Source organism: Pleurodeles waltl, chromosome 3_1, assembly GCF_031143425.1.
Source record: "Pleurodeles waltl isolate 20211129_DDA chromosome 3_1, aPleWal1.hap1.20221129, whole genome shotgun sequence".
NCBI classification, from domain to species: Eukaryota; Metazoa; Chordata; class Amphibia; order Caudata; family Salamandridae; genus Pleurodeles; species Pleurodeles waltl.
The window spans coordinates 1,463,108,334-1,463,128,263 of record NC_090440.1 but is presented as its reverse complement, the minus strand read 5'-3'; the positions used below and the strand labels follow the sequence as shown (position 1 = coordinate 1,463,128,263).

The 19,930-nt window shown below is 49.6% G+C and overlaps 1 protein-coding gene across 2 annotated transcripts in view; it reads right to left on the bottom strand.

Annotated features, from left to right (window-relative positions):
- Positions 1–19,930, bottom strand: part of CCNT2 (cyclin T2) — a 90,779-nt gene that overhangs the window by 20,734 nt on the left and 50,115 nt on the right. The window lies entirely within an intron of this gene.

Here is a 19,930-nt window from a genome sequence, read left to right as displayed (position 1 = left end):
TCCAGTGGTGGGGGTGCCCTTTGAAAGAGTGGGTGTGGACATAGTTGGTCCACTGGAACCTCCCACAGCCTCAGGAAATATGTATATCCTGGTAGTAGTGGATCATGCTACCAGGTATCCTGAAGCTATTCCCCTTAGGTCGACTACTGCCCCTGCAGTAGCCAAGGCCCTCATTGGTATCTTTACCAGAGTGGGTTTCCCTAAGGAGGTGGTGTCTGACAGAGGTACCAACTTCATGTCAGCATACCTAAAGCACATGTGGAATGAGTGTGGAGTGACTTATAAATTCACTACACCATACCATCCACAAACTAATGGCTTGGTTGAGAGATTCAACAAGACATTAAAAGGCATGATCATGGGGCTCCCAGAAAAGCTCAAAAGGAGATGGGATGTCCTCTTGCCATGTCTGCTTTTCGCTTACAGAGAGGTGCCACAGAAGGGAGTAGGATTCTCACCCTTTGAACTTCTGTTTGGTCATCCTGTAAGGGGACCACTTGCCCTGGTTAAAGAAGGCTGGGAGAGACCTCTCCACGAGCCTAAACAGGACATAGTGGACTATGTACTTGGCCTTCGCTCTAGAATGGCAGAGTACATGGAAAAGGCAACCAAAAACCTTGAGGCCAGCCAACAGCTCCAGAAGTTTTGGTATGACCAAAAGGCTGCACTGGTTGAGTTCCAACCAGGGCAGAAAGTCTGGGTTCTGGAGCCTGTGGCTCCCAGGGCACTCCAGGACAAATGGAGTGGCCCTTACCCAGTACTAGAAAGGAAGAGTCAGGTCACCTACTTGGTGGACCTGGGCACAAGCAGGAGCCCCAAGAGGGTGATCCATGTGAACCGCCTTAAGCTCTTCCATGACAGGGCTGATGTGAATCTGTTGATGGTAACAGATGAGGATCAAGAGGCAGAGAGTGAACCTCTCCCTGATCTTCTGTCATCAGACCCAAAAGATGGTACAGTAGATGGAGTGATCTACTCAGACACCCTCTCTGGCCAACAGCAAGCTGATTGTAGGAGAGTCCTACAACAGTTTCCTGAGCTTTTCTCCCTAACCCCTGGTCAGACACCCCTGTGTACCCATGATGTGGACACAGGAGACAGCATGCCTGTCAAAAACAAAATCTTCAGACAGTCTGACCATGTTAAGGAAAGCATCAAGGTGGAAGTCCACAAGATGCTGGAATTGGGAGTAATTGAGCGCTCTGACAGCCCCTGGGCCAGCCCAGTGGTCTTAGTCCCCAAACCTCACACCAAAGATGGAAAGAAAGATGAGGTTTTGTGTGGACTACAGAGGGCTCAATTCTGTCACCAAGACAGATGCCCATCCAATTCCAAGAGCTGATGAGCTCATTGATAAATTAGGTGCTGCCAAATTTCTAAGTACCTTTGACTTGACAGCAGGGTACTGGCAAATAAAAATGGCACCTGGAGCAAAAGAAAAGACAGCATTCTCCACACCTGATGGGCATTATCAGTTTACTGTTATGCCCTTTGGTTTAAAGAATGCCCCTGCCACCTTCCAAAGGTTGGTGAATCAAGTCCTTGCTGGCTTGGAGTCCTTTAGCACAGCTTATCTTGATGATATTGCTGTCTTTAGCTCCACCTGGCAGGATCACCTGGTCCACCTGAGGAAGGTTTTGAAGGCTCTGGAATCTGCAGGCCTCTCTATCAAGGCATCCAAATGCCAGATAGGGCAGGGAACTGTGGTTTACTTGGGCCACCTTGTAGGTGGAGGCCAAGTTCAGCCACTCCAACCCAAGATCCAGACCATTCTGGACTGGGTAGCTCCAAAAACCCAGACTCAAGTCAGGGCATTCCTTGGCTTGACTGGGTACTACAGGAGGTTTGTGAAGGGATATGGATCCATTGTGACAGCCCTCACTGAGCTCACCTCCAAGAAAATGCCCAAGAAAGTGAACTGGACTGTGGACTGCCAACAGGCCTTTGACACCCTGAAACAAGCAATGTGCTCAGCACCAGTTCTCAAAGCTCCAGATTATTCTAAGCAGTTCATTGTGCAGACTGATGCCTCTGAACATGGGATAGGGGCAGTTTTGTCCCAAACAAATGATGATGGCCTTGACCAACCTGTTGCTTTCATTAGCAGGAGGTTACTCCCCAGGGAGCAGCGTTGGAGTGCCATTGAGAGGGAGGCCTTTGCTGTGGTTTGGTCCCTGAAGAAGCTGAGACCATACCTGTAGGAAGTTGGCTCTGTATGTGCTATTTCAAAGTAAGGAATAGCATGCACAGAGTCCAAGGGTTCCCCTTAGAGGTAAAATAGTGGTAAAAAGAGATAATACTAATGCTCTATTTTGTGGTAGTGTGGTCGAGCAGTAGGCTTATCCAAGGAGTAGTGTTAAGCATTTGTTGTACATACACATAGACAATAAATGAGGTACACACACTCAGAGACAAATCCAGCCAATAGGTTTTTATATAGAAAAATATCTTTTCTTAGTTTATTTTAAGAACCACAGGTTCAAATTCTACATGTAATATCTCATTCGAAAGGTATTGCAGGTAAGTACTTTAGGAACTTCAAATCATCAAAATTGCATGTATACTTTTCAAGTTATTCACAAATAGCTGTTTTAAAAGTGGACACTTAGTGCAATTTTCACAGTTCCTAGGGGAGGTAAGTATTTGTTAGGTTAACCAGGTAAGTAAGACACTTACAGGGCTTAGTTCTTGGTCCAAGGTAGCCCACCGTTGGGGGTTCAGAGCAACCCCAAAGTCACCACACCAGCAGTTCAGGGCCGGTCAGGTGCAGAGTTCAAAGTGGTGCCCAAAACACATAGGCTAGAATGGAGAGAAGGGGGTGCCCCGGTTCCGGTCTGCTTGCAGGTAAGTACCCGCGTCTTCGGAGGGCAGACCAGGGGGGTTTTGTAGGGCACCGGGGGGGACACAAGTCCACACAGAAATTTCACCCTCAGCGGCGCGGGGGCGGCCGGGTGCAGTGTAGAAACAAGCGTCGGGTTTTCAATGTTAGTCTATGAGAGATCTCGGGATCTCTTCAGCGCTGCAGGCAGGCAAGGGGGGGATTCCTCGGGGAAACCTCCACTTGGGCAAGGGAGAGGGACTCCTGGGGGTCACTTCTCCAGTGAAAGTCCGGTCCTTCAGGTCCTGGGGGCTGCGGGTGCAGGGTCTCTCCCAGGCGTCGGGACTTGGGATTCCAAGAGTCGCGGTCAGGGGAAGCCTCGGGATTCCCTCTGCAGGCGGCGCTGTGGGGGCTCAGGGGGGACAGGTTTTGGTACTCACAGTATCAGAGTAGTCCTGGGGTCCCTCCTGAGGTGTTGGCTCGCCACCAGCCGAGTCGGGGTCGCCGGGTGCAGTGTTGCAAGTCTCACGCTTCTTGCGGGGAGCTTGCAGGGTTCTTTAAAGCTGCTGGAAACAAAGTTGCAGCTTTTCTTGGAGCAGGTCCGCTGTCCTCGGGAGTTTCTTGTCTTTTCGAAGCAGGGGCAGTCCTCAGAGGATGTCGAGGTCGCTGGTCCCTTCGGAAGGCGTCGCTGGAGCAGGGTCTTTGGAAGGCAGGAGACAGGCCGGTGAGTTTCTGGAGCCAAGGCAGTTGTCGTCTTCTGGTCTTCCGCTGCAGGGGTTTTCAGCTGGGCAGTCCTTCTTCTTGTTGCAGGAATCTAATTTTCTAGGGTTCAGGGTAGCCCTTAAATACTAAATTTAAGGGCGTGTTTAGGTCTGGGGGGTTAGTAGCCAATGGCTACTAGCCCTGAGGGTGGGTACACCCTCTTTGTGCCTCCTCCCAAGGGGAGGGGGTCACAATCCTAACCCTATTGGGGGAATCCTCCATCTGCAAGATGGAGGATTTCTAAAAGTTAGAGTCACCTCAGCTCAGGACACCTTAGGGGCTGTCCTGACTGGCCAGTGACTCCTCCTTGTTATTCTCATTATTTTCTCCGGCCTTGCCGCCAAAAGGTGGGGCCTGGCCGGAGGGGGCGGGCAACTCCACTAGCTGGAGTGTCCTGCTGGGTTGTCACAAAGGAGGTGAGCCTTTGAGGCTCACCGCCAGGTGTGACAATTCCTGCCTGGGAGAGGTGTTAGCATCTCCACCCAGTGCAGGCTTTGTTACTGGCCTCAGAGTGACAAAGGCACTCTCCCCATGGGGCCAGCAACATGTCTCGGTTTGTGGCAGGCTGCTAAAACTAGTCAGCCTACACAGATAGTCGGTTAAGTTTCAGGGGGCACCTCTAAGGTGCCCTCTGTGGTGTATTTTACAATAAAATGTACACTGGCATCAGTGTGCATTTATTGTGCTGAGAAGTTTGATACCAAACTTCCCAGTTTTCAGTGTAGCCATTATGGTGCTGTGGAGTTCGTGTTTGACAGACTCCCAGACCATATACTCTTATGGCTACCCTGCACTTACAATGTCTAAGGTTTTGTTTAGACACTGTAGGGGTACCATGCTCATGCACTGGTACCCTCACCTATGGTATAGTGCACCCTGCCTTAGGGCTGTAAGGCCTGCTAGAGGGGTGTCTTACCTATACTGCATAGGCAGTGAGAGGCTGGCATGGCACCCTGAGGGGAGTGCCATGTCGACTTACTCGTTTTGTCCTCACTAGCACACACAAGCTGGTAAGCAGTGTGTCTGTGCTGAGTGAGAGGTCTCCAGGGTGGCATAAGACATGCTGCAGCCCTTAGAGACCTTCCTTGGCATCAGGGCCCTTGGTACTAGAAGTACCAGTTACAAGGGACTTATCTGGATGCCAGGGTCTGCCAATTGTGGATACAAAAGTACAGGTTAGGGAAAGAACACTGGTGCTGGGGCCTGGTTAGCAGGCCTCAGCACACTTTCAATTGTAAACATAGCATCAGCAAAGGCAAAAAGTCAGGGGGCAACCATGCCAAGGAGGCATTTCCTTACACAACCCCCCCCCAAACGAAAGAGGATGAGACTAACCTTTCCCAAGAGAGTCTTCATTTTCTAAGTGGAAGAACCTGGAAAGGCCATCTGCATTGGCATGGGCAGTCCCAGGTCTGTGTTCCACTATAAAGTCCATTCCCTGTAGGGAGATGGACCACCTCAACAGTTTAGGATTTTCACCTTTCATTTGCATCAGCCATTTGAGAGGTCTGTGGTCAGTTTGAACTAGGAAGTGAGTCCCAAAGAGGTATGGTCTCAGCTTCTTCAGGGACCAGACCACAGCAAAGGCCTCCCTCTCAATGGCACTCCAACGCTGCTCCCTGGGGAGTAACCTCCTGCTAATGAAAGCAACAGGCTGGTCAAGGCCATCATCATTTGTTTGGGACAAAACTGCCCCTATCCCATGTTCAGAGGCATCAGTCTGCACAATGAACTGCTTAGAATAATCTGGAGCTTTGAGAACTGGTGCTGAGCACATTGCCTGTTTCAGGGTGTCAAAGGCCTGTTGGCAGTCCACAGTCCAGTTTACTTTCTTGGGCATTTTCTTGGAGGTGAGTTCAGTGAGGGCTGTCACAATGGATCCATATCCCTTCACAAACCTCCTGTAATACCCAGTCAAGCCAAGGAATGCCCTGACTTGAGTCTGGGTTTTTGGAGCTACCCAGTCCAGAATAGTCTGGATCTTGGGTTGGAGTGGCTGAACTTGGCCTCCACCTACAAGGTGTCCCAAGTAAACCACAGTTCCCTGCCCTATCTGGCATTTGGATGCCTTGATAGAGAGGCCTGCAGATTGCAGAGCCTTCAAAACCTTCCTCAGGTGGACCAGGTGATCCTGCCAGGTGGAGCTAAAGACAGCAATATCATCAAGATAAGCTGTGCTAAAGGACTCCAAGCCAGCAAGGACTTGATTCACCAACCTTTGGAAGGTGGCAGGGGCATTCTTTAAACCAAAGGGCATAACAGTAAACTGATAATGCCCATCAGGTGTGGAGAATGCTGTCTTTTCTTTTGCTCCAGGTGCCATTTTTATTTGCCAGTACCCTGCTGTCAAGTCAAAGGTACTTAGAAATTTGGCAGCACCTAATTTATCAATGAGCTCATCAGCTCTTGGAATTGGATGAGCATCTGTCTTGGTGACAGAATTGAGCCCTCTGTAGTCCACACAAAACCTCATCTCTTTCTTTCCATCTGTGGTGTGAGGTTTGGGGACTAAGACCACTGGGCTAGCCCAGGGGCTGTCAGAGCGCTCAATGACTCCCAATTCCAGCATCTTGTGGACTTCCACCTTGATGCTTTCCTTAACATGGTCAGACTGTCTAAAGATTTTGTTCTTGACAGGCATGCTGTCTCCTGTGTCCACATCATGGGTACACAGGTGTGTCTGACCAGGGGTTAAGGAGAAGAGTTCAGGAAACTGTTGTAGGACTCTCCTACAATCAGCTTGCTGTTGGCCAGAGAGGGTGTCTGAGTAGATCACTCCATCTACTGTACCATCTTTTGGGTCTGATGACAGAAGATCAGGGAGAGGTTCACTCTCTGCCTCCTGATCCTCATCTGTTACCATCAACAGATTGACATCAGCCCTGTCGTGGAAGAGCTTAAGGCGGTTTACATGGATCACCCTTTTGGGGCTCCTGCTTGTGCCCAGGTCCACCAAGTAGGTGACCTGACTCTTCCTCTCTAGTACTGGGTAAGGGCCACTCCATTTGTCCTGGAGTGCCCTGGGAGCCACAGGCTCCAGAACCCAGACTTTCTGCCCTGGTTGGAACTCAACCAGTGCAGCCTTTTGGTCATACCAAAACTTCTGGAGCTGTTGGCTGGCCTCAAGGTTTTTGGTTGCCTTTTCCATGTACTCTGCCATTCTAGAGCGAAGGCCAAGTACATAGTCCACTATGTCCTGTTTAGGCTCATGGAGAGGTCTCTCCCAGCCTTCTTTAACAAGGGCAAGTGGTCCCCTTACAGGATGACCAAACAGAAGTTCAAAGGGTGAGAACCCTACTCCCTTCTGTGGTACCTCCCTGTAAGCGAAAAGCAGACATGGCAGGAGGACATCCCATCTCCTTTTGAGTTTTTCTGGGAGCCCCATGATCATGCCTTTTAATGTCTTGTTGAATCTCTCAACTAAGCCATTAGTTTGTGGATGGTAAGGTGTAGTGAATTTATAAGTCACTCCACACTCATTCCACATGTGCTTTAGGTATGCTGACATGAAGTTGGTACCTCTGTCAGACACCACCTCCTTAGGGAAACCCACTCTGGTAAAGATACCAATGAGGGCCTTGGCTACTGCAGGGGCAGTAGTCGACCTAAGGGGAATAGCTTCAGGATACCTGGTAGCATGATCCACTACTACCAGGATATACATATTTCCTGAGGCTGTGGGAGGTTCCAGTGGACCAACTATGTCCACACCCACTCTTTCAAAGGGAACCCCCACCACTGGAAGTGGAATGAGGGGGGCCTTTGGATGCCCACCTGTCTTACCACTGGCTTGACAGGTGGGGCAGGAGAGGCAAAACTCCTTAACCATGTTGGACATATTGGGCCAGTAGAAGTGGTTGACTAACCTCTCCCACGTCTTGGTTTGTCCCAAATGTCCAGCAAGGGGAATGTCATGGGCCAATGTTAGGATGAATTCTCTGAACAGCTGAGGCACTACCACTCTCCTAGTGGCACCAGGTTTGGGGTCTCTGGCCTCAGTGTACAGGAGTCCATCTTCCCAATAGACCCTATGTGTTCCATTTTTCTTGCCCTTGGACTCTTCAGCAGCTTGCTGCCTAAGGCCTTCAAGAGAGGGACAGGTTTCTTGTCCCTTACACAGCTCCTCCCTTGAGGGTCCCCCTGGGCCTAAGAGCTCAACCTGATAAGGTTCAAGCCCCAAAGGCTCAGTTCCCTCAGAGGGCAGAACTTCTTCCTGAGAAGAGAGGTTCCCTTTCTTTTGCTGTGTTGCAGTTGGTTTCCCAACTGACTTTCCTGTTCTCTTGGTAGGCTGGGCCATTTTTCCAGACTCCAGCTCTACTTTTTCACCCTGTGCCTTGCACTGTGCTCTTGTTTTCACACACACCAGTTCAGGGATACCCAGCATTGCTGCATGGGTTTTTAGCTCTACCTCAGCCCATGCTGAGGACTCCAGGTCATTTCCAAGCAGACAGTCCACTGGGATATTTGAGGAGACCACCACCTGTTTCAGGCCATTGACCCCTCCCCATTCTAAAGTAACCATTGCCATGGGATGTACTTTTCTCTGATTGTCAGCGTTGGTGACTGTGTAAGTTTTTCCAGTCAGGTATTGGCCAGGGGAAACCAGTTTCTCTGTCACCATGGTGACACTGGCACCTGTATCCCTCAGGCCCTCTATTCTAGTCCCATTAATTAAGAGTTGCTGTCTGTATTTTTGCATGTTAGGCGGCCAGACAGCTAGTGTGGCTAAATCCACCCCACCCTCAGAAACTAGAGTAGCTTCAGTGTGAACCCTGATTTGCTCTGGGCACACTGTTGATCCCACTTGGAGACTAGCCATACCAGTGTTACCTGGATGGGAGTTTGGAGTGGAACCTTTCTTGGGACAGGCCTTGTCTCCAGTTTGGTGTCCATGCTGTTTACAGCTATGACACCAGGCCTTTTTGGGATCAAAGTTTTTACCCTTGTACCCATTGTTTTGTGAAGAGGCTCTGGGCCCACCCTCCTGTGCAGGTTTTTGGGGGCCTGTAGAAGACTCTTTACTATTTTTAGTTTTGGTTGTCTCATCACCCTTCTGCTGGGGAGTCTTTGTGACCCCTTTCTTTTGGTCACCCCCTGTTGAAGTCTTGGACACCCTTGTCTTGACCCAATGGTCCGCCTTCTTTCCCAATTCTTGGGGAGAAATTGGTCCTAGGTCTACCAGATGCTGATGCAGTTTATCATTGAAACAATTACTTAACAGGTGTTCTTTCACAAATAAATTGTACAGCCCATCATAATTACTTACACCACTGCCTTGAATCCAACCATCTAGTGTTTTCACTGAGTAGTCTACAAAGTCAACCCAGGTCTGGCTCGAGGATTTTTGAGCCCCCCTGAACCTAATCCTGTACTCCTCAGTGGAGAATCCAAAGCCCTCAATCAGGGTACCCTTCATGAGGTCATAAGATTCTGCATCTTGTCCAGAGAGTGTGAGGAGTCTATCCCTACACTTTCCTGTGAACATTTCCCAAAGGAGAGCACCCCAGTGAGATCTGTTCACTTTTCTGGTTACACAAGCCCTCTCAAAAGCTGTGAACCATTTGGTGATGTCATCACCATCTTCATATTTAGTTACAATCCCTTTGGGGATTTTCAACATGTCAGGAGAATCTCTGACCCTATTTATGTTGCTGCCACCATTGATGGGTCCTAGGCCCATCTCTTGTCTTTCCCTCTCTATGGCTAGGATCTGTCTTTCCAAAGCCAATCTTTTGGCCATCCTGGCTAACTGGATGTCCTCTTCACTGGAGTTATCCTCAGTGATTTCAGAGTTGTTGGTCCCTCCTGTGAGGGAACCAGCATCTCTGACTATTATTTGTGGAGTCAGGGCTTGAGAAGCCCTGCTCTCCCTAAGTAGGACTGGAGGGGGGGAATTTCCCTCCAAGTCACTATCTTCATCCTCTGAGTTGCCATCCTCAGAGGGGTTGGCCTTTTCAAACTCTGCCAAAAGCTCCTGGAGCTGTACTTTGGTAGGTTTGGGGCCCATTGCTATTTTCTTTAGTTTACAGAGTGACCTTAGCTCTCTCATCTGTAGATGGAGGTAAGGTGTGGTGTCGAGTTCCACCACATTCACATCTGTGCTAGACATTATGCTTCTAAAAGTTGGAATACTTTTTAAGAAACTAAAACTGGTTCTAGAATCTAATTCAAACTTTTAACAAACTTTTAAACTCTAAAAGAAATGCTAAACAGGATCTAACACAAGGCCCTAGCAGGTCTTTTAAGAATTTAGAAAACTTTTCAAATTGCAAAAATCAATTTCTAATGACAATTTTGGAATTTGTCGTGTGATCAGGTATTGGCTGAGTAGTCCAGCAAATGCAAAGTCTTGTACCCCACCGCTGATCCACCAATGTAGGAAGTTGGCTCTGTATGTGCTATTTCAAAGTAAGGAATAGCATGCACAGAGTCCAAGGGTTCCCCTTAGAGGTAAAATAGTGGTAAAAAGAGATAATACTAATGCTCTATTTTGTGGTAGTGTGGTCGAGCAGTAGGCTTATCCAAGGAGTAGTGTTAAGCATTTGTTGTACATACACATAGACAATAAATGAGGTACACACACTCAGAGACAAATCCAGCCAATAGGTTTTTATATAGAAAAATATCTTTTCTTAGTTTATTTTAAGAACCACAGGTTCAAATTCTACATGTAATATCTCATTCGAAAGGTATTGCAGGTAAGTACTTTAGGAACTTCAAATCATCAAAATTGCATGTATACTTTTCAAGTTATTCACAAATAGCTGTTTTAAAAGTGGACACTTAGTGCAATTTTCACAGTTCCTAGGGGAGGTAAGTATTTGTTAGGTTAACCAGGTAAGTAAGACACTTACAGGGCTTAGTTCTTGGTCCAAGGTAGCCCACCGTTGGGGGTTCAGAGCAACCCCAAAGTCACCACACCAGCAGTTCAGGGCCGGTCAGGTGCAGAGTTCAAAGTGGTGCCCAAAACACATAGGCTAGAATGGAGAGAAGGGGGTGCCCCGGTTCCGGTCTGCTTGCAGGTAAGTACCCGCGTCTTCGGAGGGCAGACCAGGGGGGTTTTGTAGGGCACCGGGGGGGACACAAGTCCACACAGAAATTTCACCCTCAGCGGCGCGGGGGCGGCCGGGTGCAGTGTAGAAACAAGCGTCGGGTTTTCAATGTTAGTCTATGAGAGATCTCGGGATCTCTTCAGCGCTGCAGGCAGGCAAGGGGGGGATTCCTCGGGGAAACCTCCACTTGGGCAAGGGAGAGGGACTCCTGGGGGTCACTTCTCCAGTGAAAGTCCGGTCCTTCAGGTCCTGGGGGCTGCGGGTGCAGGGTCTCTCCCAGGCGTCGGGACTTGGGATTCCAAGAGTCGCGGTCAGGGGAAGCCTCGGGATTCCCTCTGCAGGCGGCGCTGTGGGGGCTCAGGGGGGACAGGTTTTGGTACTCACAGTATCAGAGTAGTCCTGGGGTCCCTCCTGAGGTGTTGGCTCGCCACCAGCCGAGTCGGGGTCGCCGGGTGCAGTGTTGCAAGTCTCACGCTTCTTGCGGGGAGCTTGCAGGGTTCTTTAAAGCTGCTGGAAACAAAGTTGCAGCTTTTCTTGGAGCAGGTCCGCTGTCCTCGGGAGTTTCTTGTCTTTTCGAAGCAGGGGCAGTCCTCAGAGGATGTCGAGGTCGCTGGTCCCTTCGGAAGGCGTCGCTGGAGCAGGGTCTTTGGAAGGCAGGAGACAGGCCGGTGAGTTTCTGGAGCCAAGGCAGTTGTCGTCTTCTGGTCTTCCGCTGCAGGGGTTTTCAGCTGGGCAGTCCTTCTTCTTGTTGCAGGAATCTAATTTTCTAGGGTTCAGGGTAGCCCTTAAATACTAAATTTAAGGGCGTGTTTAGGTCTGGGGGGTTAGTAGCCAATGGCTACTAGCCCTGAGGGTGGGTACACCCTCTTTGTGCCTCCTCCCAAGGGGAGGGGGTCACAATCCTAACCCTATTGGGGGAATCCTCCATCTGCAAGATGGAGGATTTCTAAAAGTTAGAGTCACCTCAGCTCAGGACACCTTAGGGGCTGTCCTGACTGGCCAGTGACTCCTCCTTGTTATTCTCATTATTTTCTCCGGCCTTGCCGCCAAAAGGTGGGGCCTGGCCGGAGGGGGCGGGCAACTCCACTAGCTGGAGTGTCCTGCTGGGTTGTCACAAAGGAGGTGAGCCTTTGAGGCTCACCGCCAGGTGTGACAATTCCTGCCTGGGAGAGGTGTTAGCATCTCCACCCAGTGCAGGCTTTGTTACTGGCCTCAGAGTGACAAAGGCACTCTCCCCATGGGGCCAGCAACATGTCTCGGTTTGTGGCAGGCTGCTAAAACTAGTCAGCCTACACAGATAGTCGGTTAAGTTTCAGGGGGCACCTCTAAGGTGCCCTCTGTGGTGTATTTTACAATAAAATGTACACTGGCATCAGTGTGCATTTATTGTGCTGAGAAGTTTGATACCAAACTTCCCAGTTTTCAGTGTAGCCATTATGGTGCTGTGGAGTTCGTGTTTGACAGACTCCCAGACCATATACTCTTATGGCTACCCTGCACTTACAATGTCTAAGGTTTTGTTTAGACACTGTAGGGGTACCATGCTCATGCACTGGTACCCTCACCTATGGTATAGTGCACCCTGCCTTAGGGCTGTAAGGCCTGCTAGAGGGGTGTCTTACCTATACTGCATAGGCAGTGAGAGGCTGGCATGGCACCCTGAGGGGAGTGCCATGTCGACTTACTCGTTTTGTCCTCACTAGCACACACAAGCTGGTAAGCAGTGTGTCTGTGCTGAGTGAGAGGTCTCCAGGGTGGCATAAGACATGCTGCAGCCCTTAGAGACCTTCCTTGGCATCAGGGCCCTTGGTACTAGAAGTACCAGTTACAAGGGACTTATCTGGATGCCAGGGTCTGCCAATTGTGGATACAAAAGTACAGGTTAGGGAAAGAACACTGGTGCTGGGGCCTGGTTAGCAGGCCTCAGCACACTTTCAATTGTAAACATAGCATCAGCAAAGGCAAAAAGTCAGGGGGCAACCATGCCAAGGAGGCATTTCCTTACAATACCTCTTTGGGACTCACTTCCTAGTTCAAACTGACCACAGACCTCTCAAATGGCTGATGCAAATGAAAGGTGAAAATCCTAAACTGTTGAGGTGGTCCATCTCCCTACAGGGAATGGACTTTATAGTGGAACACAGACCTGGGACTGCCCATGCCAATGCAGATGGCCTTTCCAGGTTCTTCCACTTAGAAAATGAAGACTCTCTTGGGAAAGGTTAGTCTCATCCTCTTTCGTTTGGGGGGGGGTTGTGTAAGGAAATGCCTCCTTGGCATGGTTGCCCCCTGACTTTTTGCCTTTGCTGATGCTATGTTTACAATTGAAAGTGTGCTGAGGCCTGCTAACCAGGCCCCAGCACCAGTGTTCTTTCCCTAACCTGTACTTTTGTATCCACAATTGGCAGACCCTGGCATCCAGATAAGTCCCTTGTAACTGGTACTTCTAGTACCAAGGGCCCTGATGCCAAGGAAGGTCTCTAAGGGCTGCAGCATGTCTTATGCCACCCTGGAGACCCCTCACTCAGCACAGACACACTGCTTGCCAGCTTGTGTGTGCTAGTGAGGACAAAACGAGTAAGTCGACATGGCACTCCCCTCAGGGTGCCATGCCAGCCTCTCACTGCCTATGCAGTATAGGTAAGACACCCCTCTAGCAGGCCTTACAGCCCTAAGGCAGGGTGCACTATACCATAGGTGAGGGTACCAGTGCATGAGCATGGTACCCCTACAGTGTCTAAACAAAACCTTAGACATTGTAAGTGCAGGGTAGCCATAAGAGTATATGGTCTGGGAGTCTGTCAAACACGAACTCCACAGCACCATAATGGCTACACTGAAAACTGGGAAGTTTGGTATCAAACTTCTCAGCACAATAAATGCACACTGATGCCAGTGTACATTTTATTGTAAAATACACCACAGAGGGCACCTTAGAGGTGCCCCCTGAAACTTAACCGACTATCTGTGTAGGCTGACTAGTTTTAGCAGCCTGCCACAAACCGAGACATGTTGCTGGCCCCATGGGGAGAGTGCCTTTGTCACTCTGAGGCCAGTAACAAAGCCTGCACTGGGTGGAGATGCTAACACCTCTCCCAGGCAGGAATTGTCACACCTGGCGGTGAGCCTCAAAGGCTCACCTCCTTTGTGCCAACCCAGCAGGACACTCCAGCTAGTGGAGTTGCCCGCCCCCTCCGGCCAGGCCCCACTTTTGGCGGCAAGGCCGGAGAAAATAATGAGAATAACAAGGAGGAGTCACTGGCCAGTCAGGACAGCCCCTAAGGTGTCCTGAGCTGAGGTGACTCTAACTTTTAGAAATCCTCCATCTTGCAGATGGAGGATTCCCCCAATAGGATTAGGGATGTGACCCCCTCCCCTTGGGAGGAGGCACAAAGAGGGTGTACCCACCCTCAGGGCTAGTGGCCATTGGCTACTAACCCCCCAGACCTAAACACGCCCTTAAATTTAGTATTTAAGGGCTACCCTGAACCCTAGAAGATTAGATTCCTGCAACTACAAGAAGAAGGACTGCCTAGCTGAAAACCCCTGCAGAGGAAGACCAGAAGACGACAACTGCCTTGGCTCCAGAAACTCACCGGCCTGTCTCCTGCCTTCCAAAGATCCTGCTCCAGCGACGCCTTCCAAAGGGACCAGCGACCTCGACATCCTCTGAGGACTGCCCCTGCTTCGAAAAGACAAGAAACTCCCGAGGACAGCGGACCTGCTCCAAGAAAAGCTGCAACTTTGTTTCCAGCAGCTTTAAAGAACCCTGCAAGCTCCCCGCAAGAAGCGTGAGACTTGCAACACTGCACCCGGCAACCCCGACTCGGCTGGTGGCGATCCAACACCTCAGGAGGGACCCCAGGACTACTCTGATACTGTGAGTACCAAAACCTGTCCCCCCTGAGCCCCCACAGCGCCGCCTGCAGAGGGAATCCCGAGGCTTCCCCTGACCGCGACTCTTTGAACCTAAAGTCCCGACGCCTGGGAGAGACCCTGCACCCGCAGCCCCCAGGACCTGAAGGACCGGACTTTCACTGGAGAAGTGACCCCCAGGAGTCCCTCTCCCTTGCCCAAGTGGAGGTTTCCCCGAGGAATCCCCCCCTTGCCTGCCTGCAGCGCTGAAGCGATCCCGAGATCTCTCATAGACTAACATTGCGAACCCGACGCTTGTTTCTACACTGCACCCGGCCGCCCCCGCGCCGCTGAGGGTGAAATTTCTGTGTGGACCTGTGTCCCCCCCGGTGCCCTACAAAACCCCCCTGGTCTGCCCTCCGAAGACGCGGGTACTTACCTGCAAGCAGACCGGAACCGGGGCACCCCCTTCTCTCCATTCTAGCCTATGTGTTTTGGGCACCACTTGGAACTCTGCACCTGACCGGCCCTGAGCTGCTGGTGTGGTGACTTTGGGGTTGCTCTGAACCCCCAACGGTGGGCTACCTTGGACCAAGAACTGAACCCTGTAAGTGTCCTACTTACCTGGTAAAACTAACAAAAACTTACCTCCCCCAGGAACTGTGAAAATTGCACTAAGTGTCCACTTTTAAAACAGCTATTTGTCAATAACTTGAAAAGTATACATGCAATTTTGATGATTTGAAGTTCCTAAAGTACTTACCTGCAATACCTTTCGAATGAGCTATTACATGTAGAATTTGAACCTGTGGTTCTTAAAATAAACTAAGAAAAGATATTTTTCTATATAAAAACCTATTGGCTGGATTTGTCTCTGAGTGTGTGTACCTCATTTATTGTCTATGTGTATGTACAACAAATGCTTAACACTACTCCTTGGATAAGCCTACTGCTCGACCACACTACCACAAAATAGAGCATTAGTATTATCTATTTTTACCACTATTTTACCTCTAAGGGGAACCCTTGGACTCTGTGCATGCTATTCCTTACTTTGAAATAGCACATACAGAGCCAACTTCCTACAGCTTGCATTAAACATGTGGTGCGTTACAACTTATGAGCTCTACTTTGGTCTCCTCTATCACGGGGACTGTGGTTCATTCAGGGGCTGTTTTGCACGCAGAGGCCTGCAGATCCCAGACTGTAGCTTTGTTGTCCTATTGCAATTTGACTAAGCACATTTTGGACTAATCTTCACATGAATTTACTGTGACGAACACTCTTGAGTAGACATTGCAAGTCTCATAGCTCAATTCATAAATCGCTCACCATGGAAAGATCGACTTCATATTGCTAAAAACAGCTTCATATTCTTTACTAGATTGATGGGACCAACAATTCTTTTGAGACAGTTTTTTTTTTTTTTGAGACGTGTAGATTACATTATCCAGGACACACTGACAAAGGTTTAGATTTTATAAACAGATAATAAATAAAATAGCACCTTCTGAGAACTGAGGAATTGATTTGCACGCGATATGCTGCACCTGCTTCTATTTACCTTCTTAGTTGAGCAGCAGTAAGGTACACTTTTCCACACAACAATGCTGACAATGACAAACTGGAACTTGTATGTTGTCGCACGAAGATTCATGTATCTGCCAGTAGGACTTGATGAATGGTCATAGATCTCAATATGCAACACCATAGAATCTGGAGAATGCACTTTTTCACATCACTGTACCCCACATTAGCATGCTGTAGGAGATACCCAACACCTGACAAAAGGATACACCCAAGTGTTCCAAAGTTCAAACAGGCATCATCTCGCTCTTGGGAACTGCAGAAAAAAAAATTCACAAAAGGCCTAGAGACCCAACACCACAGCAAATACCAGGTCATCATATAAGATGGTGAATACAGATCACACTGCGCACAAATATCCAGAAAGAGGGCAATATGGCAAGTCAGGGAATAAAGCTCAGGGCCTTCAAGGGGACCACTAGTGGACCTTCGAGTCAACATGCTCCTAATCTCAAAACTACAGGGGTCAGTACTAATGATCAAAAGGAAACAAAGCCCCATGGCTCTTTGCTGGGAATTATCTGGTAGATGACTGACTGGCTCCTCGGTGATGAAGAGTCTGTCTTAGTCAATCATTTAAATTAAGTGAACCTAAACGGCCTAACCGAAGCATGAGCGCTCTTTAAATTCTAACACTACCTCAAGCAGAGGCAGAAATGATTAGTCGAGAGGTGACCCCGGTGTCTAGAATGTGATTACCAAAGGGGGGGGGATTGGGGAGAACGAAAGCAAATGGGTGTCTATTTTCCGTGGGGTAATATTTACTTTGTTAATTTGAACGTATTTGTTTAAGAAAAGAAAAAAAAGTGGCCCCACTACAGGAAGCTAGCCTGGTGTGTGGCAGGTACCTGAGGTCCAGGTATCCCCTATTAGTGTAAGGTGGGCAGTGTCTAGAAGGCTCTTTAGGAGGTAGCTGTGGATGAGCAGTCAAGGCTTATCGAGGAGACACGCAAAGCTCATGCAAAACCACTGAAGTCACAGCACTTACACATACGAACCAAAATAAAAAGGTATGTTATTTCAGTGACAATACCAAAAAGTACTAGAGCGGCAAACCTCCAGTAGAGGTAACACCAAAAATACACTAGTTATCAGCAATAGACAAAGAAAGTGTCAGAAAACAGTGCAAATGCAATTAGACAATAGTGACCCCCAGGGGAAGCCTAAATCAGACTAAAACAAGCATTTGCAATGCAACGGGTCTCGCATTTCTCCGAGATAGAGCTATTAGCAGTTGGAAACTCCAAACCGGATGTTAGTTGCCACATTAAATGAAAAAAAAATGAAAAAAAAAAAACACAGGATCGCGCTACTACAGTTCACTCGTAGTGAAACCTATCGGCAAAAGTGCAATTATCCACGTAACCGGCAAAAGTGCAAAGAACTATGTAACAGGGTCGATGCCATGCAAAGCGCTCAACTTCTGCCAAGCGAGATAGCGTTGCAGAAAAAAAAAAAAAAAAGTAGTCCACAAACCGGACGGAAAACAGTGAGCCTCATAGGTTTTCAGTACTTCGTCACTGCGCGAGGAGGGCTAACCACCTGAAAAGACATGACGAATGCATGCCTTTCACTAATGAAAGCAAGCCGATTTTAAAAGGCAAGACCACGAACCAATGAAAGACTGACGTGACATGGACGGGGATCCGAGCCCTTTTCTAACTACTAAAGCGTCTCGCAAACGATACGCATGCGAGACAGGCTCACCCCTAAAAATGGAATGAGAACACAGGGCCCGCACCTAGGTAAGTGGCATGTGTAGAGGGGAGCTGGGGGTACCAGATAACCAAAAAATGTAAGTACCACAGTGCTCCCTAGCGAACAGGAAGAAAGGAGCAAGTTAGTGGATTTTCCAGCAGTGGATTCCTGAAAAGGAAGACCTGTGGAAGGGACCAAGTCCAGAAGTCACAGACGAGTCAAGGAGAAGTAGGAGCTACTACCCACCCAGCTGAAGATGCAGGAGTTTGACGACGGTAGGACGAAGACATCCAGGAAAGCAGTCAATGTCAATCAATCAATTTATAAAGCACGCTACTCACCCTCCAGGGTCTCAAGGCGCTTGGGTGGGGGGATGGGTGGGGGGTGGGGTGAGCTATGTGTCGAATAGCCATGTCTTGAGGTGTTTTCTGAAGGCCAGGAGGTCTTGGGTCTGGCGTAGTTGGAACGGTAGGGAGTTCCAGGTCTTGGCGGCGAGGTAAGAGAAGGATCTTCCTCCGGTGGTGGTGCGGTGAATGCAGGGGACAGAGGCGAGGCCGAGGCTGGCGGAGCAGAGCTGGCGGGCGGGGGTGTGGAAGGTGAGTGTCGTTGAGGTAGGTCGGACCTGTGTTGTGGAGGGCTTTGTGTGCATGGGTGAGTAGTCTGAAGGTAATCCTCTTCGATATGGGTAGCCAGTGTAGCTCTCTGAGGTGGGTAGAGATGTGGTTGCGGCGTGGGACATCAAGAATGAGTCGGCGGAGGCGTTTTGGATGATGTTGCTGGCGCCGGATGGAAGATTTGATCAGTGGCTTGGAAGAGCCAACGACAAGCCTTGGCAAAGGCAGAAGTCACAGTGAGGCAGACGTGGAGCTGCTGGTCACCACTGGAGGAGACACGCAGAGGGCTGTGCGTCGCAAGGAGAGCCTGAAAATTCCTTGGAGGAGATGCAAACAAGCCTTGGGAGCTGTAAGAGACGCAGAGTATGGGGGTATGTCCTGCGTGGGAAGGCAGCGGCTTACCGCCACCAAAGTTCGACACTGGCACGGAGGACCTAGAGGACTACTCTAGACCACTGCCCTTGATGCAGGATCTACGCAGCTCAGGATGAGAGGCGATCCACACGGCCGGTAATCGTTGCAGTAGTCTTCGGATGCAGGGGGTGACTCCTTCACTCCAAGGGAGATTCCTTCTTCCTTCTTGTGCAGACTGAAGACTTGCCAACCTTAGAGGATGCACAGCTGGGGAAATGTTCCAGAAGCTGGAAGGAGCTGTGGAAAAAATGTTGCCAGCGGAGTCTTCATCATGGGTGCAGACTGTCGGTTCCTGGAGGGCCCAGTCGCAGTAGAGGTTGCAGAGGAGTACTGCTAGAATCTTGCAAGCCAAATCTGAGGACCCTCCAAAGAGAGAGAGACCGACCCTAAATAGCCCTGAAAGGGGGAATGGTCACCGAGCCAGGTGTCCACCTATCAGGAGGGGGCTCTGACGTCACCTGCCTGACCTGGCCAACTTGGATGCGCCCAGAGGTCCCTGCCAACCTTGGATTAAAGATGGCAGAACCCAAGGACCCTCTGAAGGAGCTCTGGGCACCACCCCTGGGGTGGTGATGGACAGGGGAGTGGTCACTCCCCTTTCCATTGTCAAGTTCCACACCAGAGCAGGGGACTGGAGGTCCCTGAACAGGTGTTGACTGGTTTATGCACAGAGGGCACCAAATGTGCCCTTCAAAGCATACCAGTGGCTTGGAGAGGCTACCGATCCAAAGCAATGTAACACCTATTTCCAAAGGGAGAGTGTTGCCACCCTCTCCCAAAGGAAATCATTTGTTCTGGGCTTGACCTGTTCAAGTAGCAGGAGTGCAGAAACCTGTCTGAGGGGTGGCAGCAGCTTGGGCTGCCCGGAAAACCCTAGAAGGCTGGTAGGAGCAATGCTGGGGGTCCTCTAAGGAGCCCCCAGAGTGCACAGCATCATACTTCCAATACTGGCAACAGTATTGGACTATGATTCCGACATGTTTAATACTAAACATGTCTAGGTTCGGAGTTACCATTATGTAGCTGGACATAGGTAGTGACCTATGTCCAGTATACGCATAAAATGGTGTCTCCTGCACTCACTAAGTCCATGAAAATGGCCCTGGAGTTCATGGGGCACCTCTGCTAGT